This window comes from Lygodium microphyllum, chromosome 26 (assembly GCF_053477565.2).
Source record: "Lygodium microphyllum isolate KBCC chromosome 26, Lygodium_microphyllum_v1.1.10, whole genome shotgun sequence".
In the NCBI taxonomy this organism is placed as follows: Eukaryota; Viridiplantae; Streptophyta; class Polypodiopsida; order Schizaeales; family Lygodiaceae; genus Lygodium; species Lygodium microphyllum.
The window spans coordinates 120,059,455-120,086,873 of NC_141160.1; positions in this window are offsets into that span (position 1 = coordinate 120,059,455).

Below are 27,419 nucleotides of genomic sequence, written 5' to 3' on the forward strand. Positions count from 1 at the left end.
TTTCAAGCCTTTATGTCCTATCCCAATCAATCAATGGTCCTCATATTCTCTTCAATATCAACTCAATAGTTCAAAGACTCATCTAGTGTCAAAATTACAAGCTTGGTTATGCAACAAAGAGACAACTTTATTACAATCAATACAAGTAGCATTCCTTTTTTAGTTGGTGATTTGGGATCTAGTGGGTCCTTTGATGGAGTTACCCAATGGTAGCAAATACTTGATTTTGATGAGATTGAATAATTGACTCATTGGTGTGCAGCACATGCACTCCAAGATGTAGCAACAATAACAATAATTGCCAAAGTTTTGCTTCTGTCCAACATGCCTAAGAATTGTTGCCACAAATAGTACTTCAGCATGGTAAAGATGATCCATACATGCAAAAATTCACAAATTCAATGTTTAGAGATAACTTCCAAGTAATACACTAACTTTGGATTCTTTGGGCTGTTTCAACCACCATTTGTGGTCACAAACCACCCTAATCATTTGTCCATGCATGATGCTAGAGCACAAACTGATATGAAAAGTATTGTGGATTTATCAGTGTTGGGATAATTCTAATTTAAATGTATTGTCATTGATTTTGTGAATGGTCTTGAAAGGTCCATAAAATCTAGGGGCTAACTTAACAACAGGGTGTCTCTCAACACTTTGCAATATTCTCTTTTCAATGCGTAACCAAATAGAATCATCAACTTTGAAACTCATAGCTTTTCTTTTCTTGTTAGCTAGTTTCGTGTATGATTGCTAGGCTTTCGCAATCATGTCTTTGACTTCAGAAAAAATAGTAGCATGCGTATTGGCAATATCATCATCAGCTTTAACTTTGTTTGACAATGATGTAATAGGTGTAGGCAATCTATGTCCATAAATGATTTCAAAATGTGCTTTATGTGTAGCTCTATGTGGTGTATTATTATAAAGCCTTGGTCATATACCTTAACCACATTCTAGGTGCATTCCAACTCTTCAAAGCCACAAACTATCACATAGTATTGAATATTAACTAGGCATGAAAACTTTCATGTAACCTCTACAATGGAAAATGTCATGTGTTATTCTCACTATATAGCTAAATATTTGCAAGCTTATGTATAATGAAGCCTAAGAAACCATCAAACTTTTAGGCAAATCATAGCTGTAAGTCTTTCAAAACTACAAAAAACCCATGTTACTATTAGGCGTGGTAGGAGATCCTAGAAACACTTTGAGATAGAGCAAACAATTGCAATGCATGGTGTGTATATGCTTTCCATGCAAATATGTAGTGCACTATCATCATTAGGGTGCTCAAGAAACTTTCTTCATGTGCATGCAGCTATACATATTGCATCTTTTTGCTTTAGAACAATAGGCACATGGTACATGTAGATATGTGTCATACTACCATGCCCTTTGTGCTACATAAACATGGTCCCTTACTCTAATGAATGAGAATGAAGAGAATGTTAACCCAAAATAGTAGCAACTATAAGGAAAAGAAAGACATGATTAAAGACTATCAAAGCTAGGTCAAAGGGAGTCTCCTACTCTAATGAATGAGAACGAAGAGTATGTTAACCCAAAATATTAGCAACTAAAACCAAAATAAAGAGCTGATTAAAGATAGTTAAAGCTAGGTCAAAGGGAGTTAATAAATGCCAATCATAAAAGAAGAAAGTTGTTAAGATGGAAAAGGAAAGAATAAAACTAGTCAAGTGCTCAAAAGTGATGGATTAATTCTTTGAAAATTATCACAGTCATTGCCATAGTTAAGAAAGCACATGTTACTCAAATCTTTGTATATTATAGCATGTAGAATATTCTCATAAAGTCTTAGGGCCAGACTCACTCACATGTACTTTATATTTGAATAATGAGTGAGGGTTGTAATCCATGTATTCATAGAAAGGCTTGTGAAAACCATATAAAAATAACCAAAATCTTATCGAATCTACCAATAGAATGAAAGACCCCAATCTACTAGGGGATCCAAGGGCATTATAAATAGGTAATATGAATGGATAGGAGAGAGAAAAATGGTGTGGTTTCTTACATATGAGCTCATTTATTTAAAGTTTCAAGTTACAAGGATCTCGTATCATTTTGTATGTTAAGTTGTGAGTGATTGGTTCTCTATCTTCTTCTACACCTCATCTCCATGTAATGAGAGAGGAGTGTGTGTATGTGTGTGTACTAGCTAGGAAGAGGTTTAATCTCCATCCTTTTCTATCTATTTAGAGAGAGAGAGAGAGAGAGAGAGAGAGAGAGAGAGAGAAAGAAAGAAAGAGAGAGAGTATGTGTATATGTGCATGTGTGCATGTGCATACATGTGTGTGTGTGTGTGGGTGTATTGTAAGAGAGGGGGATTTAATAATGGGGAAATACTAGCTACACTGGCTAGTATATTAGGTGTTAGGGACTTGATTTTTCATCATTAGATTTTAATACAAGTCTCATTTCATCTTCATCTCCTTCTCCAAGCTCTCATGGCTTCTTCCTCTCTCTTTATGTCTTCCTCTCTCCTCGTCACTCTCTTTCTCTCTCTTCATGCAGTCTTTCTCTCTCTTCTGCACCCTCTCTCTCTCCTCTCCTTCTCTCTCTCCTACCTCCTTCATTACAAGTGGTATTACAGCTCTATTTCTGATCCATTTAGTTACTTTATATGCTTAGTTATCATCCTTTTCGGTTTTAAAATCCAAGAAGCTTCAGGTACATAGTGAGGCACAAAAATCGAGGAGCACTGAAGAGCCATAGGTCAAGGACCAAGAGGACATCAATTTAGGAGCATTAACAGAGTCCTTGGACCAAGATTGGAGGCTGGAACACCACATTTAGCAGGTCATGGGTCATTCTGGGCCAAATTTGAAGGTAAATTTTTAGAAACAGTGGTCACAAGAAGTAGGGAAGAGTTACTATTGGTTACTTTTCATATGCAGTCTTGTCTCTCCTCATTCTCAAGCTCCTGCCAAGCTCCCATGGATGAGAAACACCTTGGATCTTTTGAACCTCAGGCCCAGTGATCTTCATCACTCTTCCAGAGCCTCACAGGAATCATAGCCATCAATTCAAGCTGTCCAAGGACTGGTTTGACCCTCCCTTTCTCTCTAGGAAGTAGCCCATAATTTTTTGTACAAATTTCAGGCTGCATCCTGAGCAAAACCAGTAGCATACCAGGCCTCTCCTTCATCTTGGCCTTCTTCCCCATCATCTAATAGTTGATTCTTGCAAGATTGAAGCCTCCTTTTCATCCTCTTGAACATCCTTTAGCCTCTGAAACCCTAACAAGTGCAAGCCATGGATAGCCATGGATTCTCCTTCAGCATTCACTAATTCTTGAGGGCTTTTTCCTTCCTTGGTCCCAGGAACTTGTACCTATAAGAATTCTTGAAGAAGCAAGCATCAAGAGGCCCGTACTTGAAGATGGAGGCAAGATTGCAAGCTGGACATTTGGGGCAGCCATAGCAATAGACCACGACCTTCAATTTCTTCAAGTTCCCTTCAAGGATGGGTCCCGGGGCTTCAAGATTGGACTCCTTGCCATCAATGGAGCTTGTTTTCTCAATGGGAAGAGCTTTGGAGCACGAGAAGGCATTATGGGGTGAGATTTTGGGGCATTCTTCTTCTATGATCATCAAGGCATACTGAGAACTACTAAAGTTCAACCTTTCATTCCCCCATTGAAGAATCAAGCTTGAAGACTCAATTCTTAGCTGAAGTTGTCATCATGGAGCTAATGGGAGCATTGGAGACTGATCATGGGGACATTGGCCATTGATTCTTAGCCCGTCTTCACCAATCAAAGAGGTAATTGACTCTGGAGCTCTCTTCTAATTTCATCCTCTTGATGAGCCTAAAAAGCCTATTGTTGGAAGAGATTCAAGTAGTAAATCATGCATTTTCTCCCAGATTTCAATGCTTACATGCTGCCAATTTAATTTCAGTTCTCTCTTAGGATCCCTTGCATTCAGAATGATCCATTCTATGCTGAAAATTCTCACTATTATTGACTGATTGCCTCACCCTAACCTCTTGACTTGTGATGATTGCTTGAGCAAATATTAATCTCTGAAATCCATTGTAAATGAGGTGAGTTAGAAGTGAGTCATTGCTAGGTAAGCCATCTCCTTAATCCAAACTCAAATTGCATGCACTCTCATGAAAAGAATTACTTCCAAGCCACCCTGCATAGCATGCTGATTGCTTAATTAATAAATGCTTGCCATGTATATTCTGGGTGAGGAAAAAGCCCGATGCTAGGCGAGGTGGCAAGACAAAAGAGGGGTGGCCCTCCTTTCCATCAAAGGCCCTGAAGGGCTGCACAACCCGGCTCAAGGGGAACTTTGCCCACCTCCTAGTGATTCGGTGCCACAAAAGAGAGGTGATCCCCCCTTGCCATCAAAGACCCTGAAGGGGTGCACAACCCGGCCCGGGGGAAACTTTGCCCACGTCCCAATGATCCGGAGCCCAAAGTTGCTTGCAGGTGCAGGTACTTACATGAAGAACTGAGATATTGACTTGGCATTGATGTATGGATGCATTACTGGCTGCAAATGTATGGAAATTTTATTGAGGATGTAGACATGAGAATACATATGCAGTCAATGGCAGTGAATGCAATGCTTGGGATGTATGAGAGATGCATATGCATGGGAAATTGTGCTAAGAGATTCTTATGACATGCTCAGTTCTAGAATAAGGCTACAAACAATGAATTTAGATGATTGGGCAATGCATTATGCCACATGGGATGACCCTTTAGTCATACATTGACAAGATGATCCATTGCAACCCCTTTCTTAACCCTCACAGGGTGCTATGAGCAATTTGCTTGCATTTACAAAGGTATACCTACTCCCAGGAATTGAGATGCAGGTCTTGCAGAGTACCCACAAGTTCTACTAAGGACTTTGATCAGTTTTGGAACTCTATTTGGACCCCACAAGATACTTACAGGTCAAAATAGGTCTCCTACAAGTGTAGACAAGCTGCTGGACTACACAGTACAGCAATACTTTTCTTATTACACAATGTTGTGTATAAAATATGGGAGCACATGGTTATTCTTAATTTGAAGAGGGCATCCTTGGCTCCGGTTTGAACAAAAAAGTAGGGAAATTGGAGCTTCCTAGCTCAAGTTACGGGCAAAACAGTATCAAGTGGTCTAACGGGACTACACCTAACCGTGGCAGGGAATAAGGGAAAAACTAAGGGAAATGATGAGCTTTAGCAACAAATAAGGGATGCACACACCCTGAGGGCTGAAACTAACCCTGAGGTGGAAGATGAAGATTATTATCATGGCATGGACAGGCTCAGTGCACTCACTAACACCCTCAGTTCACATGAGACAAGGCATGTTGAGAGGCATAGAGAATTGATGGAAGGCATTGGTTAAATGAAGACTACTATGGACACCCTTTCGGCCCAGCTCACTAAGTGGATGGAATTCCAAATGAAAGGGAAGGAACATGAGGATAGATTAGGTATGCATGCTGAACGAGTGACGTGCCCACTAGTGAATGCAGCAAATATGAACTCTCAAGGCATTTTGGGGAGAATGGGCATCCCTAACAGCACTTTTGAACAGGGAGAGCCTTCACATAGACAGGAGGAACCCATGAACAATGCAATGAGGGGCAATTTTTAGTCATCACAAGGGCCCATGCCATCTATGCGAACTTAGCCATATTTTGGTAGAAATTTCTCTAACAATGGTTCATTTTTGGGTAGCCATACAGATTAGCCTCAGTTTGGATATGTGGGACAGCCACCTAATCATGAAAGAGAGCTGAGAGACAAGATTATCTTCTCAGAATTCAATGGTCAGTTGTCATCCCTAGCTAAACTTGAAGAGTGGCTCTCCAAGCTTGAGGATTATTTTGACATCTTGCCCTGTAATGATGACCAAAAGATCCATTTTGCAACAATCCACTTGGAAGGATTTTCACATACATAGTGGAGTTACATTAAAATAGAAAATCAGCAAGTGAACTCATGGGAAGCATTCAAGGAACTCATGGTGCAAGTATTTGTCTCACCGGTGGAGAAAGAAAAGCTTGCCCGCCGATGGTATAGCCTTGAACAATGTGGTCTTGCTATTAGAGGATACACAAATCAGTTCCTCAACCTTACCATGTATGTTGAGTCGATTAGTGATTATGCCAAGTTACACAAGTATGTGTATGGACTGGATCCCCAACTCTCGGCTGATGTTTTAGCTCAAAATCCATCGGATTTGTTCAAAGCTATTGAATTGGCTGAGAGATACTCTCGCAAGTGTCGACGGGATACTTCATTTCAGTATGGATAGCAAAGAGGAGCATCTCAGCTAGTGTTTGGGCAGGAAAGAGAACACATGCAATCATATTCTGGACAGCAAAGAGGTGTTGTATGGCGAGGGCAGTTTGGGGCCAGTTATGGTGGTGGTAACATGCCATTCAACACTCCAAAAATCCCCACATACCCCACTTTTAATGCCTCAAGACCACAAGGCAATTTAAGGACATCAAACAGCCCAAGAATGGATAATAAGCAAGGGGACAACAGAAATAAAAATGCTTTAGCCTTTGGTAGTCCAAGGTCCATTCCCATGGATTTGTAAAGAAAGAAAGGAAAAAGGATTTTATTTCAAGTGTGGCGAGAAGTATACAGCTAATCATGCCTCAAAATGTGCTTTAGAAATGCTAAGGCACGGGTTCACAGCATGTTAGTATTTGAGGACTGAGAGGAGGACCCTAAGGATACACATGCTTTTATGATGACTGCTGAAACAGATGATGCTGATGAAGAGTTTGGTCAAGAAGAGTTCTTTGACCCTACTGATTCTTTTCCTTTTGACCCCGGTGGCCATGTATCACGAGGTATGGGTAGAAAGATCAAACCACATGCTGAAATATATGCTGCCACTGCTTATACCATATCAATGGATGCTTGGACAGGATCCAGAAGCCCTAATACATTGCGTATTAAGGGCCAAATTCATGGGAAGGATGTGTTTATACTCGTGGACAATGGCAGCACTCATAGTTTCATTAACAGAGCAATCATGGACAAGCTGAAGTGTTTTCCCACTGATTTACATCAGCCATTAAAGGTGCAAGTTGCCAATGGGGATGAAGAAATTAGCACACAAGTATGCCCTGCTCTTTATATTCAGCTTGCTGAAAATTTTGGACAACAATTGGATTTAATTGCATTGGAAATGGGGCCTATAGATGTTGTCTTGGGTTGTGATTGTCTGAAAACTTTGGGCACTATAACCATGGAATTTTCCTTGATGTATATGGAGTTTATCAGTGCGGGACAGCTCATTCACTTGCAAGAATTCAAAATGATAGTGAATTTCAGCTCATTACCAGCAAACAACTCAAGAAAGAGTTCAAAAAATGGTCCCAAATCTTTGTATTGCAATTAAATAAAGAAAATTCAGATCAATCCACTAAAACAGTAAAGAATTCAACATTGAAAACTCTTTTAGAAGAGTACAAGGACCTCTTCCAAGTACCTACAGCACTACCCCCTAATAGGGCGGTTGATCATCCCATAGATCTGGAGCCTTAGTCAAAGCCTGTGAACAAGCCACCTTACAGATTGTCTAGGTGCGAAAGAGAAGAAGTTGCCAAACAAGTCAAAGAATTACTGGACATGGGATTCATTGAGCCCAGTTCTTCACCGCATGCTTCTCTTGTGTTATTGGTCAAAAAGGAGGATGGATCTTTCAAGATGTGCATAGACTACAAGGATCTTAATAAGATCACCATGAAGAACAGGTACCCTATTCCATGCATAGATGACTTGCTGGATGAGCTCAAGGGGGCTAAGTACTTTACGAAGATAGATTTGAGATCACGCTATCACTAGATCCGCATGAGGGCAGGGAATGAGGTCAAAACAATGTTTCGAACTGATCGGGGGCTTTATCATTTCTTGATCATGCCTTTCGAGTTAACTAATGCACCAGCCACCTTTCAGAGCTTAATGAACAAAATACTTTAGCCCTTTCTTTTTAGATTTGTGTTGGTCTTCTTTGATGACATCCTCATCTATAGTAGATCACTGAAGGATCACCTTTGGCATATGAGGCAGGTGTTTAATGTATTGAGGCAGCATAGACTCTTTGCCAAGGAGACAAAATGTTCTTTCATGCAGACGGAGGTGGAATACTTGGGGCACATTGTTAGTGAAGATGGAATTAGGGCTAATCCTAAGAAAGTGCAGTGTATAAAAGACTGGCCGACACCTGTAAATACCACTTCACTTAGAGGATTTATTGGTCTCTCATCATTCTATCACAGATTCATTAGGCATTATGCCACTATTGCACCTTCCTTGACGGATAGGCTTAAAAAGAGGCCTTTTTCTGGGACCCCATAGTTGATAAGAGCTTTAATTAGCTCAAAGAATTGCTTACCTCGGCACCCATCTTGGTTTGCCCAGATTTTTCGAAAGAATTTACAATTCAGTGTGATGCCAGTGGCAGAGGCATAGGGTTGTATTGTTACAAGAGCATGGGGTTATAGCATTTGAGAGTTGCAAATTTGCTGAAAATGAGATAACTATGAATGTATATGACCAAGAAATGTTGACCATCCTTCATGCATTAAGAAATGGCACCACTACTTGTATGGCAGCAGATTTAGGGTCAAGAGCGACCATAGGGTCCTCAAATACTTTCTCTCTCAGTCTAATCTTACCCCCAAACAATGCAGATGGGTAGCTACATTGCACAACTATGACTTTGACATTACACATACACGGAGAAAAGACAATGTAGTTGTGATTCATTATCAAGAATGTGGGCTTGTAAAGTTTTAGCCATCATGGAACTTCATAGTGATTGGATAGAAGAGCTTCAGGAGGCCTATTTGTTAGATGCTCATTTCAGCCATATTTTCCAAAAATCACAGCAAGGGCACGTAGAATAAAACTCTCCATATCAGCTTAAGAACGGTCTCTTATGGTTTCAGGGCAAGATTGTCATCCCATACACTTCCCCACTCAAACGAAAGATCATGCAAGAGATGCATTCTTCATCTACAGCTGGTCACTTGGGCATATTTAAAACTTATGACAAAATTGCTAAAAGATTTCATTGGAAGGGCCTATGGAAGGATGTAAAAGATTTTGTCTTGAGCTGTGTGCCATGTCAACAAAACAAGGACAACACCTTAAAACTAGCTGGTTTACTACAGCCATTGCCTATGCGCGAAGGCAAATGGACACACATCACTATGGACTTCATAACCAGCCTACCGATGACCAAGAAGGCATGGAACAACATCTATGTAGTGGTGGACAAACTCACCAAGGCAGCCCATTTCATCCCTACAAAGACTCAATATAATGCTTCTCAAGTAGCCAGCCAACTCATGGAACATGTTCTCAAATTACATGGCTTACCACAGGTCATTGTGCATGACCGGGATGCTAAATTCATGACCAAATTTTGGCAAGTAGTCTTCAGCTCTATGGGCACTCAGTTAGCCCCTTCCACTACTTACCATCCATAGGCTGATGGCCAAATAGAGAGGGTTAACAAGTGGCTGGAAACTTACTTGAGGCATTTTTGTTATGATGTGCAGAGTTGTTAGATCCCCCGTGCCCCCGTGCCTTCCCCCATGAGAACCCCCCTTTAAAAAATCTTTAAAATTAATTCAAAATTTTTTACTCCCTCCCTCTCTCCCCTTGCCGACTGCATGGCGGGGAGAGAGAGAGTGTGAGTAAGGATAGAGAGGGGGGCATACAACCCCCCAGGTGGGAAGGGTGGCGGCTGTGAATAGTCGTCTCCCCCCCCCATACCACCCTCCTCCCCCACTTTAAGAGGGGAGCCTTCCCTCCCTCATGCAGGGTAGCCCCCCCTCCCTCGTCACCTACAGCCCGCAGCCCTCCCCTCCCTCGTGATCATTGCCTCCTCCTCCCCCCCTGGCCATGATAGAAGGAGAAGAAGAAGAAGAAGAAGAAGAAGAAGAAGAAGAAGAAGAAGAAGAAGAAGAGAGAAGAAGAAGAGAGAAGAAGAAGAGAGAAGAAGAAGAAGAAGAAGAGGGAGAGAGAGAAGGTGAAGAAGAGAAGAAGAGAGAAGAAGAAGAAGAAGAAGAGGGAGAGAAGAAGAAGAAGAAGAAGAAGAAGAGAAAGAGAGAGGAGAAGAAGAGAAGAAGAGAAGAAGAAGAAGAAGAAGAAGAATTTCTAAAAATACGTCCCTCCCCCTTCATTATCTTTTCTCCACTCAAGGAGAGGCGGAGAGAATCTTGCATAGGAGAGTGCGAGAACTCTATCACTCGTGCACGCGTCTTCGAGTATGGCCCTGAAGCGTAGTTCCACAAAGATGGCCGAAATCCCTGCAAGTGTGGATGGAGGTTCGAAACAAGGTGGCACCGCAACCACAAACGGTTCATTAGGCATCAATACTGCTAGAATCAAGACATCACTCCAAACCCAGGTTGCTCTATTATTAAATCATATGTTATAAATATCACGGTGAAAAATCATATTCGCATGCATCACATTCATTGTGTGTTTGATAATCTCCTAGGTATGAACTTAGTTGTGATGTATGTAATGAACAAGATAATTTCCATTGTAAGATGACATCGTAATAGGTGAAATTGAAATAGATAATTGCATCATTAATTACCAAAAAATCTTGCATAAAGTACATTTGAGAGGAAATTGGAAGAAATAAAGTGCATCTCCATATCGCAAGATGGATTTTAAGGTACATGTAATAATCTGCCGAAAAGATTAAAGTGCAGCCAGGCTCATACAATGATCACATAAAGTTAGATAATTCAAGAAGGTCATAGATCGTGTAAATAATTACATAGAGGATAATGTTAAGATTGCATGCATAGAAAGTACATTCGCGTGTGTGGCACAAAATATCGTATGGATTATATCAAAATTGTAAGCATTGAAATGAAGGCATGGCATTACGTTGCGTGCATTAAAGTTGTTGGGAAAATTCAATGTTGTTTGTAATCTACCAAATGGGACTCAAATCCATGAATCCCATGTCAAAGTCATTGGTGACTTCAAGAGGGATAGGTAAAAGCTTAAGCATCTGCGAGTATTATTAAGAGGGCTTAAGAAGATTATACTTAAGACGGAGTAGGACTGCTCTAAAACGAAAACATCTTGACCAACCATGGTCAAGGGGATAGACAATCTTGATCAATTAAGATCAAAGATAACAGTACATAGGTACTACAAGGGATCTAGGAGATAACTAGCAAGTTGACCAACCGAGCACAATAGGGTATCCATGATCTATTTTACAAGGAGACCTAAGGTAAGGATAATTAGGGTCAGTAGGGTACAAACCCTAACCCAAAGAAAAAGGAAAAACAAGCAACTTAGCTTGCCAAGCCCCTAGAATCTCTCCAAGTCGCAAACGATCCACGATCGAATGCTAGGAGCATTCGAGAAGAAGGAATCACACCTTAGCAGTTGGTCGTACAAACGACCTCTGAAATGATCATGATTGTACACTTAGGTACATTGTTTGAACTTCTTTGCTCAAGAAACTAATTCAAGGCAAAACATTTAATGCTTCAGGTTAAAGGCCTGGAGGGAGAGGCAGGTTCAGTTACCTCCGACTGTCTACCCGGCCCTATCCAAGGGGGTTGTTAGCCGCACCGGGTATATGGACCGAACTCGCCGCGAGAGGTCTCTCTCTGGGTGCTGCTTGGAGCGAGAGCACACTTGGGTGCCAGGTGAGGCTCTGGCTATAAATTCCTTGCCTCTGGATCCCGCACAAGAGGCCGACGTGACTCTAGATGCGATCTCAAGGCCCGTGTACTAGTCTACGGGTGGAACTTGGAGCAGCAATCATGTTGATTGCTAGGATATCCTTCGAGCACGATACTTGATGTATTCTGGGACTATGATGAATAAAGATCAGATAGTTGAAAAAGGAACTTTCTTGACATTGTTTTTGTGTTAGTGCCTAAGTTACGTGAAGGAACCTGTGTTTAAATTGATTAATTAAGGAAGCTGCTTTTGCATGTCAAACATAATGTGGTAGGTAATTAGATAACTAAACAAATTGAGGAAAGTGCGGTGGACATGACTTGGGTCCGTCCTACAAAAGGGTGGTCCTGATTAGCTGGGAACTTTTCTCAAAAGACATGAAGACGATACTATGAAGACCCTAGAGTCAGTGGAGTTAGAATCCCGATTTATGCTGTTTTAGGAGAACGGAATGGGACTATGCCTTATGGGTAGAGACGTCAAGCTTTGCATCCCTCTCGTTTTCCATTCTCCATGAACCAAGTGCAGCATAAATCCACTTTGACTCTGTTGTTCCTAGACAAAGTGGTTCATCTGGAGCTCAATGCTAGTTACTTCCTAGAGACTTTGTTGATAGGAAAGAAACCCTGACTTCAGGTTGGTCCTAAGTGGGAACGGCCCGATACTTCCACTCAAGGAAGACTTGGGAAGACCTAGATCGCAAACCCTGTGACATTCCTTGTGAGTGCCAGGCAGCGCTTCCTAGACTCTCTTACTGATGGGCTGCTAAGACGTGTCCCACAAGTGGACGAGCAGATACGTTACAGTTGGTATCAGAGCAAACCAATGAGATCTAAAGATTATAAGGGAACTTAATGGAGGAAAATAAAGGGGATAAGGGGATAAACATGGGAAGCTGAGTGGAATAGAGCAGCGTTTTCTATTGAAAACATTTCTTTACTCACTTATGGATGCTGGGTTGCAGAGTCACGAAGCATGGAGCAAGTTCTTGGTGCTCCAGGTCATGTTCATGACTGCAATGCATGCTTTGAATTATCGCCAGAGGCTTGGCATGATGGATATTCTGGACCGCATCTATAATCCTTCACCCCTGTATGCAGAACAGAGATGGACGGGAGCCTCAAGAATATATTACATAGCAGCCCTCTGACTCGCGTATCTTCAGACCATAACTTGAAGAAAATCAAGTGGATGGAGGATTTAAGGATCGTGAAGCTGTTCATCTTTGTCGAAGCTCACGTAAATGCAACTTTGCACATTAGCAATCGGCAAGTCAAGCAGAACAAGTATGTCTTTGAAGAAGTGACCTGGGTAATCTCTGCTAATAGAATCAAAGTGTTAGGGCGCTATGAGAATAACGAGTATCAAAGGAAGGGATACCCCAATCTTCCTATGACTTACTGTTTCCTAAAAATCCATGACCCCACTCCATATTATTATTCTGTCCCTATAGCCGATTGTAACACAATCCTATTTTTCCCAAACTAATATATCAATCAACTTGTCCTACTTATCCAAATAAATGTGCTCAAAGGGGTTATGCCCTCATGAATAAATAAGACTTTTTATATTGATTGTAAATGTTAGCTAAGGTGTTAAGTGATTAAATCACTTGGCTAAAAGCTGTGCTAGTCATATTAACGTAATATGGGAACATGTGATAAGATGTTAACATAAAGAATCTTATTGTTCAGACGCAACCCCAAGCACAAGTTCCAAATCCGACTCCTGCACTAAGTCCAGCTGTGGTTCAAGAGAAGAAATTCCTTCTCAAACAAATTAAGCCACCCGAGTTTGATGGCAAGGGAAGGACTGTTCAAGCCGACGCTGAGATCTGGATTGAGTCCATGGAGGACTATTTTGAGGCAGCAAGAATTGCAGCTGCTAACCAAGCCATGCTTGCCAAACTTAAGCTTACAAGCGAAGCGAGACTTTGGTGGAAACAATGGTGCAGAGACCAAGTGATCTCAGAGGGGACAGTCACTTGGGATAAGCTTAAGGAAGCTATGCGAGGGAGGTATCTGCCACCTGCCTACCGCACACAAAAGATGAATGAATTCTATGACTTGAAGCAGCTAGGATTATCCTTGGAAGCATATTATTCGAAGTTCGTGTCACTCCTAAAGTATGCACCTCCAATGGATATGACACAACATGTGTCAAAATTCTGTGTTGGGTTGAATCCACCCATAAACACTCAATTGGAATCAATGCACCCAATGGACCTACAAGACACACTCATTCGAGCTACTCCAATAATACAGGAGGTGCAGACCAAACCAAGGAACAACAAGATTTGGCCTTACAAATATCAAAATAAGGGTATGTCTATGGCTCAAACTAAGAGGGCGTAGGGTCAAAATCAGGCCAAAGAAAGAAAGCTAGGGCCAATGCTGTCAACAACTTTGTTCCAACACAAAGTAATGATAGCAACCCACGTTGCTTCTATTGCAACGATCCCGGACACTTCAAGAGGGAGTGCCCCAAGCTTGGCAAAGGGCATCGCCAAGGGCAATTCCAAGGTCAAAATAGAGCCGCTCATGGCCAAGGAACCACCGTTATGGCCACAAGGAGGACCTCTAGTGTTCCCAACAAGGAGCTGGACAATGAAGAAGATCCATCCATGGATGCTGACATTGAGAGGGCAATGGTGCACGCCACTGTTCACAAGAAGGGTCCAAATCGCCAATTCTTAGTGATCCAAACTTCATCAGAATATCAAGGTAAAAGCTTCAAAACCCTGATTAACTATGGCAATACAAATTCCTTCATTTTGTCAATCTGTGCAAAAAGATTAGGGATAATCACGATAGATGCACCTACTTTACTTGTGGAATTAGTAAATGTTCGTGAAGTCACTTATATTAGGCAAACTGCTAAGGTGAAATAACTGCTGGGTGGGAAGCCAACTTCTGTCAGATTTAGGGTAATGAACCTAGATGTCTGTGAAATTCCTGCTGGGTGGGAAGCCAACTTCTGTGAGATTCACGGTAATGAACCTAGGTGTCCACGAATTTTTACTCGGAATGGATTGGCTAATACCCAATGATGCCCATATCCACTGTGGGAAGGTCCAAGTCTCCTTCTGAAATTCTAAAGGGGAACTAGTCACGACTCAAGGTGAGGCTGGTAAGCCAAAAATACAATTGGCAAAAGCAACACGGATAATAAAAGGTGTTCAAAAAGGCCTACCTGTCTATCTAATTAAAGTGAATAAGCTAGAACAGTATCAAGAATCTGGAGAAGAACCTTCATGGTTAAAGGAATACACATACATATTTCCTGAAGATCTGACGGAACTTCCTCCCTAAAGGGAAGTCAACCACAAAATCAAACTTGTGCTAGGAGCTGCATCGGTTGCAAAGAGGCCATATAAGATGTCCATTCCGGAAGCTATCGAACTGAAAGAGCAACTCAAGAAACTGTCAGACCAAGGCTACATCCGTCCTAGCAGTTCACCATGGGGAGCTCCGGTGTTGTTCCAAAAAAAGAAAGATGGAACGCTTTGCCTATGCATTGACTACAAAGGGTTGAATCAAGCAACCATCAAAAATAAATACCCCATCCCAAGAATAGATGAATTACTTGACCATCTTCAAGGGGGGAAGATCTTCTCAAAGATAAATCTCAGATCTGGATATTATCAGATAAGGATCAAAGAAGAAGATATTCAGAAGACTACATTCAGTACAAGGTATGGACACTTCGAATTCCTAGTGATGTTATTCGGGCTGATGAATGCTCCTGCTACCTTCAACAGGTTAATGTAGGATATCTTTAGGCCCTATCTTGATGACTTCGTTGAAGATGCACTTCCGTGGGTTAAGACCTATGCAAAATTTTCTGCAACAATCAAAACACTTCCGCAAAATGATCAACTATCTATCCCTTATGGTGGTTGCCCCCAGATTGTCAATGAATACTTTTAGCTCCTCTGGGGAGATGTCACCAAAGGTCTTGTCAGCTTTTCTTTGCCACAAACCAGGTGCATTACACAACCCAAATTCCATCACATGGTATGCAAAGGTACTGAAGACTGTAATAAATGTCATTTTTAGCTTGTCTTGCTCAGCAATCACCATTTGGTTATACCCTACAAAGTAGTCCATAAATGAATAGATTTCCCTACCCGCTAGTTGATCCAAAATTTGTTCAATAAACGGCAACGGGTAGTAATCTTTAACAGTCTGCTTATTCAGCTCTCTAAATTCTACACAAAGATGGATTTGATTATTCTTCTTCTTCCTGATCACAACTGGTGAGCACCATTCAGTATGCCGAACAGGGAAGATCAAACCCACTTTCCGCAACTTTTGTAGTTCCTCATACAACCCGTCCCTTAATTCAAAAGGCATATGCCTTACTTTCTGACATACAGGGCAGGTATCTTCCTTTATAGGAATAGTATGCACAGCTAGACTGCGAGAAATACCCCGAAGCTCATCATAGCTCCAAGCAAAGATATCGCGGAACTCTCAAATTAAGGATACATAATCCTCTCTTTCTTTCAAACTGAGCATGGACCCTAATTTAATTCTCAGCAAATCATTTAGCGTACCGAGATCCAGCTCAATAATGTCCGCGTCTCTTATTCGATCACGAGGCTCTATCGACTCATTCAAGGTTATCTGATAAATATCCTATGTAGTGGACCCTTCCTTAGATCCATCGTTCGATGATGCCTCACTACCAGATGGATCATCTATTGTTTCTAGTTCAATGGGGAGGATAGTGGAGCTCTCTCACTATGAGGAGACTTAGGGTAAGCATCCACTATTACACGATGGGCACCTCAACCTAGAATCACTCGACCAATGGGTATATCGACTTGACAGCCTGTCCATAGAATCCATGGCCTGCCTAGCAAGACCCGATAGCTAGGACGTCCTACAAAACTTATCACCCTAAAGTCCAGATAGCATTCCACGCTCGCAACTGTAACGTGGACCTTAGTAATGCAACCTTCTGGTTGTCTTAGACTATCATTAGCCATCATAAGAAGTGTGGAGCCATGTTTTTGGATCTCTAGACCTAACCTCTCTATCAAGTCTGAGCTTATGATGTTGATGGAGGATCCAGTGTCCACGATAGCGTGCTCCACTAATATTCCATCCACATATGTTGGAACCCTAGGGCAATGCTTTTCAGCATGATCAAACCAATCTTCCCCCACTCTAGCTATGCCCAAGGGTTTTACTATATACTCTATACGCAGGATTTTCTTGAATTCCTTGCGTACCCCTGGAGAAAGTTTAATCAATTGCAGCAGATTCATATCTAGTTTGACTTAGCAAAGGGAACTTGCTAGATCAAAGTCGTGGTAATTAGCCAAAGTTCTCTTCTCGCGCCAAACTATTCTCTCCTTTGGTCTGTCCATCGGCTTTGGTACCTCTTTTTTAGCCTTTACCTTCTTTCTTGGCAATCCTTCATCCTCCTTGGGATCGACTTTACTACCAACAGGTCTTAACGATCCACCTTCCTTATCAGGATTCAAGACTCGCTTTTCCCTAGCATATTGCTTAGGGCTTCCCTCGATAGGTTTTACAATTCCTTTGTCACCCTCTTTAATCTTTGACCTCTTGTTACGGCTTTTAGATTAGAAGTTTCAGCATCATTGTGATGGACCTAAAAACGGGCCGGCACTGGCTCATGCACTAGCCGGACCTCGTCACTATGCGCAAGACAACCCCTCGGCCTCGCGGCCAGGAGCGTCTATCAAAATCTCTGCCTTCCTAAACATTGCGTTTGTAATACGTTGTAGTCCAACTGATCCTAACCCAATATTGCTCCTCAGAGGGAGTCCCTTTCACATAGCCAAAAGGCTCGAATCACATACACATATGGGGTTCCTCCTACGGCTGAATGCCGTCAACCCTCTGCGACTCTCCTACACCTTGGGGATTGGCCCCTCGATGCGTCGCTCAACATTTAAACATTTCGCACAAACGTCGCTCAAGGTACCAAATAAACGTATCCAGGAATGTACCATTCCCTCACTTGACTTCCCCTATAACCCTCGTCTATCCTACAGCATAGGAACCTCACGCTCTCAACGGTGGGTCACAGGCCTACTGAAAACAATTGCTATGCATATCCAGGAGCTAACTCTGATACTTTTAATTTCCTCTAAATGATCATGCAAAGAGGTGGATGCCTAGTGCTCAAACATTTTAAAAACCACCAGCGTGCAAGTGCAAAACACCTCTTTCATGCTTTTCTTTCTAACCGCTTTGTGCTTCGTTGCAACACCTAGCACCGAAGTGATCTTCGTGCTACTAGGGTTTAATTTTTATCATTATTATTCCGTCCTAGATGCAATGCATATAAAATCAGCAAATTATTCCTCATGCTCAGCGGCATTTAACCATTTTTTCCACAACTCTACCCTTCCCCGCCGATAGTGCATCATTACATTCATTTCTTTTAGGGTTTCCTTGTCATTTTATGTGGAGAAAGGAAGGAAACACGCACTAAAACAAATAAACAAGGCTGAACTGAAGCACAACTTCATGCCCCAGCCTTGCCATACATCAACAAACATAAATCCTATTTTTCTATATTTTTCGTAGCCCCAAATGTATTTTTCCCCTATTTTTCATGGTGTTTTTATCATTTTTCCCCATTTTCTTCATTTTCTTGTATTTTTTTAAATTGCTGAAAATTGAAACCAGTTTGTGGGCTGTGGCCCTTAGTTCATTTGCAACAAAATTGAAAGATTAGTTGATGTGTATCGACGGTTTTCCCCATTTATACGCCCAAAACCCTTGTTTTTCCCCATTTTTCACGGTTTTCGGGTTTCTTGACATTATTTCGAGCCATGAAATGCATGTTTTTCATAATTTCTGGTTATAAACAGTAAGAACTCAGAAGAATCAGCAACATAATCAAATCTTAGTCCATATGAACGGCATTCCATCAATCAAAAGCATAAAACACTAGATTTCCTTTGTAATTTTTAGTTTACCGCTTAAACGCGTGTTTCGGGTTTTGTGTCCATGGCTGTAGACTTGGAAAACAACAACACTTCATGTCCAGCAACATCACAAATCACCATTCTCGGCCCGTGGAGCAATCCGGTCCATGCCGGACAAGCCTCCATCATTCTTTCTTCATTGCTCCTTCTTCCCACATGAACTGCCTCTTAGAAGAGAGAGAGGGAGGAGAGAGAAAGACTAGAATCAGAGATTTCAAACCAGGCCATCATTCCACGGGCGAAGGGCGGCGATAGAGTCTGCATACAGGAGGGAATGAGGGGCAATCATCACTTGCAGGGGTTGTTTGCAGCAGCCATGCTCCATTGATCAACAATGGGGCGCATTTTTCGGCGCCATGTTGATCACGATTCCTTCATCCTCTCTCTCTCCACGTTTTCATGCTATCTTTTATGTTGCATAAAATTTCTTGGGCTCCCAAAGGTCACTTGCCCATTTGGCCAAACTTTGGTCCACCTCTTCGTATCTTGACCGGTTTCTTGGCCATTTCCCCGTCCGGACTCGGAATCGAGCTCTGAAAAATCCTGGGCGTCCGGCTTAGCATCCCGCATTGGCCAATAGCTCGTGTCAACCCGCACGACTGTCTGAAAAATTATGAAAAATCACCAAGTGTCGCTCGGGCACCTTTAAAGCACTTTGGCGCTTAAAATCGTCTTAGATCGAGCCGCCGCCTTTGACGGTGAATATTTTTCCCTTGATATTCATAATCTTTAGCTATTTTTAAGCACTTGCCGTCTCCTAAATTCCGCTCTCATTGGCGACCACGGGATAGGGCGACTCAGCCCGTCGAATCCACGAACATATCTGCACATAAACAACCAAAGAAGCATCAAACTGATACAAAGCAATTATCATCATAAAACTCAGCACAATGCTCCCCCTACCCCTGGACAGAACCAAGGCATGACATCCACAAGGAGTAGGCCTAGCATCATCTAATAGAAGATCCGAAGTGAGTCACTAACCAGCTGCTCCAACACAGCCAAACTAAAAAGAACTGCCAAAGAGGTTGCCCTAAGTGGTAGTCTGAACTACTGACCAACTAAAGACAACGCAACTAGGAGCTCCTACAAGGCGAGGACTCCTATAGCCTGAACAAAGGATATTTTCTTTCAGTATATCTCTTCTTTGAGGGTTTTGATTGGATGAACATACTTGGGCATGTAAAAAGGAGGGAGCTGAGCGTAGTGACCCAAGGAGAACAGGGCATCGGTCTCAGGACCTGTCTCGGCACCCAAGAACCTACCAGGCCCTCGCAAGGCGACACTTAATCCTTTTCTAACGCTCACTTTTATTTTCGCTCCAACCTTCCTTGTTTTGATATTATTTTTCCAGCAAGAAGCCACCCCTAGGAAGACAAGGTATCGGCCCCGGGTCTGACTCGTCCCTAGGAACCTACCAGGCCTTCGCAAGGCAATGAGCAACTGCTTATATTTTTTTTTTATTTCATTTCTTTTCATTGATAGGGGTTAGAACCCCTTTTTACACACCTTCGCATTTATATTCATCTTTTAGGATATTTAGGATTTCTTGGCATCATTATTAGTATCGCCTAGCAGGCTTCTCTAACTGCCTCACTGCTAACAAGAACTCCTAGAACGGCTGCCTAGCAGGCTAGCAGAACAGAGCCACTAGGCTTCCTTCTAAAACAGATCTTTCAATGTCTAACAATGTCTTTACAGGAGGCAATGACTACTCCGACCTCCCTCAAACATACGTAGCCTAAACCTGGGACTTCATGCCTTGGTCGCCGGTCCCCAACAAAAAGTATCCCCTCAACAAGTACAAATACACATATAACAGGAAAGAAAGGTACTCGTAAAGGAGAAATATCACCTGGATTGGCCCAAAAAGAAGCTCCCATCGCAGCAAAGGCTCCTCCAGGCTCCACAAAATTCCACAACCCGCAAAACCTGTCCAGCACAACACTAAAACAAAAACCCAATTAAACGCACCCGCACTAGACAGGGAAATGGCCCTCTTGGCCTAATGAAATCAGACATGACTTTGCTACAAAACTGAATCGGCCCTCTTGGCCTAATGAAATCAAACAATACTATGCATAACATCCTCCTGGAAACAACCATGATAGACATCAAAGCATACTATTCCCAGGGGAACAAGGGCGCATAGCCCTAAACTAGGTGCATTAAATTATGACCTATCCCTCCTGCGTATATCGCAAGAGGTGTTCGCATCACATGTCGTCGAATCAGTCTATGGGTCCCAGATAATAAAGGGAGATGAGTCTCGCTTACCCTCTGCATCACCCAAATCAACCATCGTCTGCCAAAGAGGGCATGTTCAGAAAGCATACCCCACAAACGACCAGGTCCTGTCTCACCATCAATAGATATATCGGGACAAGGGCCACAATTAAAGAAGAGGTCCTCTTCATACGCAAGATTAGCCAATGAATCGGCAAACTGATTCCAATTCCGTGGAATCAGCTGAAAAGACACTCTATCGAATTCGTCTAGCAGGGCTATGGCAGTATGATGGTACATACAAAGGATCGAGTTCCGCACCATGTACGTCCCATTGAGTTGATTTAAAACCAACTGAGAGTCCCCTTTCACCAACAACTGGCGGATACCACCCTTCTTTGCAATATTCAAACCCATTATCAGGGCTTTGTATTCGGCCATATTATTAGTAAAATTCGCCCCGAGATAAGCAGCTAACTTCATGACAATGCGTCGTCGGGGGTCTCGGATGACAACTCCTACACTTCCTTTTTTGCATGCACCCCTGGACGCCCCATCAAAGTACAAGGTGTACGTCCATAAAGGGTTTACATATCCTGCCATCCTGAACTCTACTCGTAATTATGGTAATCGAAATTCAGCATATTCAACGGGTGGACTGTAGGCTCCATCCCTCCATCATCATTGAATTCAACAGGGATGCTCGTCAAAAGTTGTAGGCAATGATGGCAGAAGACCTTGATTTCCCAAATAAATGTCCCGCCTTCTTGCTCAATCACCTTGTATCCTTTGCTCCACCAAATGAGCTTTCCCTGATGATACCTCTGTTCCAAATATGGGTGTTCTAAATAAGGGATCAGACGACCCATCAACCTCTATCACGATTTCCTTGCAGATGTTTGATCAATCTTGCCTAGACCTGCAAGGCAGTCATAGCATTAGTGCAATCAGAAGTAATAAGGTTTAATCTTATTAAGATTAACCTTATTTTTAAATTCTATCCCCTCAAGGTCAGCTAACAAAACTGTGGATTTATTCTTTCCTATTCTAACGATCTTATAGGGCCCATCCCATTTGGGTTCTAGCTTTCCTGGGAATAATTCACGTCGTGCGTCATAATACAGAACAAGTTGTCCTTTCTTGAAGGTGTACTTCTTGGCTTTGAGGTCGTGTAGCTTCTTCATTCGGCGCTTCGCCACTTCTTGGTGCAATAAGCTCTGCAACTTAAGCTCATCTAAATGTGCCAGTGTCGTCAAGCGTTCAAAAAGAGCGTCTTCATCGCTCAAAGAATGATTGATGGCGAACCGAATAGTCGGCAGCTCAATCTCTAAAGGCAAGACACACTCCTCCCCATATACTAACTTGAACGGGGTATGGCCAGTGGCTCGTTTGAAAGTCGTATTATAGGCCCACACTGCCACATATAACTTTTTATCCCAATCCCGTTTCTTTTCCGACACAGTTTTGGACAGGATGCCCACAAGCTGCTTGTTGGTGCTCTCAACTTGCCCATTGGCTTGCGGATTATATGGGGTTGTCTTGTTATGCTTGATGTTCCACATCTCTGTCAAACCTTTGATCACCTTATTCAGGAAATGAGTTCCGCGGTCCGACACTAATTCTTTCGGTGGACCAAACCGGCATATTATCTGCTCTAAAAGAAAACTAGCAGTTTCTTTAGCATCATCTTTCCTTGTTGCACGTGCTTCTGACCACTTTGTGAAGTAGTCAGTTGCTACAATGATGTATCGCTTTTGCGTAGTCGACGACGGAGTAATAGGACCCACAAAATCTATTCCCCACTTCTCAAATGGAAGTATCGCCATAATAGGGTTGAGTGGTCGTTTCCTATTCTCTCGACTATCATGTCGTTGGCAAATATCGCATCGCTTAACATACGCAAACGCATCCCGGAAGATGGCAGGCCACCAATAACCTGCTCTTAAAGCCTTTTGTGCTGTAAGCCGTCCAGCAAAATGGCCACCGCAAGCAGAATCATGGCACTCTTCCAAAATGAATGGCACCTCGTCAGGCATCACACATCGGCGATAGATATCATCAACCCCTTGCCGATATAATGTACCTGCGATCAAGGCAAACTTTAACGCTTGCTGCTTAATTTTCCTTTTCTCAGCCTTAGATAATTCGGATCCCGCCTCTCCCGTTGATAAATAATGTGTTATTGCAGCATACCAGGAGGGAATAGATGCCGTATCTATTTTAAATATCATCTCCATGTCACTACCTTCAGCCACAGATTCTTTCAGCTCCCCAAAGTCCACTAGACATTCCACGATGCCTTGCAACCTTGGTGGCTTACTCTTGATTTCATAATCAAATTCCTGCAAAGTGATCAACCACTTCGCTAAACGATCAGGCAGCTGTAACTTATTCATCAATAGTCGAAGTCCCTCCGCCTTCGTATAAAGTACGACTTTCTCATAGAGAATGTAATGCCTGAATTTCTTGGTCCCAAAGACCATCGCTAGACACAGCTTCTCCATGTAGGTGTAATTGATTTCGGATACCCCCAGCTTCCGACTAGCAAAAGCAATCGGGTGGTACCACTTCTCTTCCCAAATTTGGGCTAAACAGCAGCTGATACTATACATGGTGGCTGCTGAGAATATATAGAACACCTCACCTCTTTTAGGTGCTTTTAAAACGGGCGCTCTTGCTAGCTCTTGTTTCACATCCTCGAATGCTACCTTACAAGGGTCACCCCATACAAACGAACAGCTAAAGGACAATAAATTTGTAAGTGGCAACGTTCTTTCTGCTAAGGTGTTAATGAATCTACGGTAGTAACCAACCGAAGACAGAAAGCTATGAACCTCTTTCGGAGTGCGTGGTGGACCCATGGCAACTATAACTTTGACCTTCTCGGGGTCTGTCGCAATTCCTACCGAACTGACCACATGACCCAGCAATAGCCCATAAGGTACTCCAAAAGCACACTTCCGTGGGTTTAGGGCGATGCAAAATTGTCTACAGCGCTCAAAGCATTTTCTCAAAATGATCAACTGCCTTTCTCTCACGGTGGCGGCCCCTAAGTCATCAATAAACACCCTCAACTCGTCAGGGGATATGTCACCGAATGTCTTATCGGCTGTTCGTTGCCACGAACCAGGCGCATTGCATAAACCAAAGGCCATCACGTGGTAAGCAAAAGTGCCAAATACAGTGATAAAAGTTGTTTTCAACTTGTCCTCTTCTGCAATTGCCATTTGGTTGTATCCTGCAAAGCAATCCATAAACGAATATATCTCCCTACCCGCTAATTGATCCAAAATCTGGTCAATAAATGGTAATGGGTAGTAGTCCTTAACTGTCTGCTTATTCAGCTCCCTAAAGTCTACACATAAACGGATCTGATTATTCTTCTTCTTTCTAATCACAACTGGCGAACACCATTCCGTGTGTTACACAGGAAAAATCAAACCCGCTTTTCGAAGCTTCTGTAACTCTTCAAACAGCCCGTCCCTCAATTCGAAAGGCATACGCCTTACTTTCTGCCGTACAGGACGACTGCCCTCTTTCAACAGAATTGTATGAACAGCAAGACTGGGAGGGATGCCTCTCAACTCATCATAACTCCAGGCAAAGATATCACGGAATTCCTGGATCAAGGCCACATAGTCCTCCCTTTCTGCTGTGCTGAGCATGGACCCTAATTTGATTGGCCGCGAATCATCAAGCGTACCAAGGTCTAGCTCGATAACATCTGCATCTCTTATACGATCTTGGGCCTCTATCGGCTCGTTCAAAGTGATCTGATAGATGTCCTCCGTGGTGGATCCCTCTTTGGACTCATCGCTCGATGATGTCTCACTAACAGATGAATCTTCTAATGTCTCCAATTCTGTAGAAGATAGAGGAGCCCTCTCACTCTGCGGGGACTCAGGATAAGCATCAACCACCACACGCTGGGCACCTCTGCCGAATAACAATCGACCGGCGGGTATATCCACTTGGCAATCCGCTTGCAAGATCCAAGGTCGTCCAAGTAATACTTGGTAACTTGGCCGCCCTGCAAAACGAATCACCCTAAAGTCCAACAGGCATTCTACATTTGCAACAGTGACATGGACCTTAGTAATGCAGCCTTCCGGCTGTCTCAAACTGTCATCTGCCATTCTGAGAATTGTGGAAGTATCTTTCTGAATCGCAAGACCCAACCTTTCCATCAGTTCAGAACTCATAATGTTAACAGATGATCCTGTGTCGACAATGGCATAATCTACTAATATCCCATCGACATAGGCTGCAACCCTTGGGCAATGCTTCTCAGCATGCTCGAACCAGTCATCACCAACTCGCGCAATACCCAAAGGTTCTACAATATACCTGGTACGTAGGATCTTTCTAAATTCCTTACGTACTCCTGGGGAAAGCTTAATAAGCTGCAAAAGGTTCACATCCGGTTTGACTTCGCAAAGAGAGCCCGCCAAATCGAATTCATGATAGTTCGCTAGAGCTCGCTTTTCACGCCAAACCATCCGCTCTTTAGGTCGCTGAACTGGCTTTATTGCCTCTTTCTTAACTTTCACCTTCTTCTTTGGTGCTTCCTTATCGGCTTTACTCTCTACGGGCTTCAAAGGTCCCCCTTCTAGGGCAGGATCCAAAACTTGCGTTCCTTTGTCGCCTTGTTTAGGGTTTCCGTCGACAGGCTTATCCATGTCGGCTTCTCTACCCTTTTTACCTCTTGTAAGGACAGCTCGTAGATTAGAGGTTTCAGCATCATTAACGCGTACAGCCTCAATCAAACTAACCCCACTACCACTTGGTAGCTCTTCCACTGTAGTCTTTGGTCGTTGAAGTATTTGTTTAGGCCCATTTTCTGGCTGGGAATCATTTCCTTGGCCACGATGATTGACAGGCCCTGGTTGCCGACTTCCTCGCTGGAGGGAACTAATCTTACTCCAGCAAGTAGCTGCTAAATGGCCAGATTTTCCACAAATGTCGCACTTAACATTTGGGCAATTCCTTGGATAGTGCTGCCCACCACACCATTTGCAACTAAACCTCGAAGGTGCCCCCTCCTCTGGGTATCTACTTCCTATTAAATTTTGTTGTTTTTTAAGGAAGTTGACATCAACGGCTATTTGTCGATACTGCTCCGTAATCATGTCGGTATAATGCTTCATCATGTCCTTAACCTCGCCAAGAACATTGGAAGAACTCGACTCATAACCTTGGTCATTACCGTGTCTTTCAATCGGCCTAACAATTCGATTAGGCACAGGCTGTTGAGTCACAGGCATGGTATTGGAATTGACCGCCTGGCCTCCACCACTTGGAGCCATTTGGCTGCCCGTAGGCATCGACATGCTAGGGGGAGCGGGTAATAAAGGGACACTCGGCATCATGTTCCCTCTCCCATTAGGGTTAGCCATCGCTATCCCTTGGCCACTACTGCCATTGGCTATTGCCGTATTGTTTCCCAATACTAAACCCACGTTCGAATTGCCTCTAGAAGCATAGGCTGCTTGTAGTCGGGATTCCACCTCTTGTGCTCGTGTAATGGCAGTATCTATATCCCCCAAGGGGACACTACTCAACTGCAATTGGATATTAAAGTCCAAACCATGTAGGAAATATTGCAATTGGGCAGCTGCGGGGATAGGGATAGAGGTGTCCAACTTACGGAAGACCTCTTTTATCTTCTTCGCATAAGCACGAATATCCTCGTGTGGATCTTGGCGGGTCACGTTGAGTACACGCAACCAATATTGCCCACCCCTTTCAGGGGCAAACTCCCTTCGAAAAGCTCCATAAAATGCATCAATGTTCAATATGGTTCCGGCTTCTAAACCATGATACCATATAGCAGCTCTTCCTTTGAGAGTCATGTTGAAGAACATCATTAAATGTCCTTCTTCTTGGATGCGACAGTTAAACATCAGCTTTTGAAACTCCCTAATGTGGAGTTCCGCATCTTCCTCAACTAGCCCATTAAAAATGGGTAGTGGGTAACCTAGAGCCGGCAAATCCGTCGTTCCTGCTGGAATTGCAATAGGCTGCGCCATGACGCGGATTGGATTTGTACTAGGAATAGGGGACGGTGGGGTTACACCTCCCGTACTTGACGTGGACTGACTTATAGAAGAAAGGGGAGCACTGGAGCTTCCACCTTCTCCTAACTTACTGCTTGGGGTCCTAAGACCACTAGATCCACTCCCTCGTAAGGGTTCAGCACCGCTACGCTTAGGGGAATATCTCCTAAAGATTTCAGCACGTCGCCTAGCTCTCTCGTCTCTTTCCTGCTTTTGGATTTCTGCTAGACGATGCTTATCAATAAATAACGGATCGATCTCAGTATCCTTTGGCATAAACTGCTAGTTGGTCCCTAGAAAACCAGGATTCGAGAACCGCCACTTTTAAGCAGCTCCCGGCAGACGCACCACTGATGGACCTAAAAACGGGCCGGCACTGGCTCATGCACTAGCCGGACCTCGTCACTATGCGCAAGACAACCCCTCGGCCT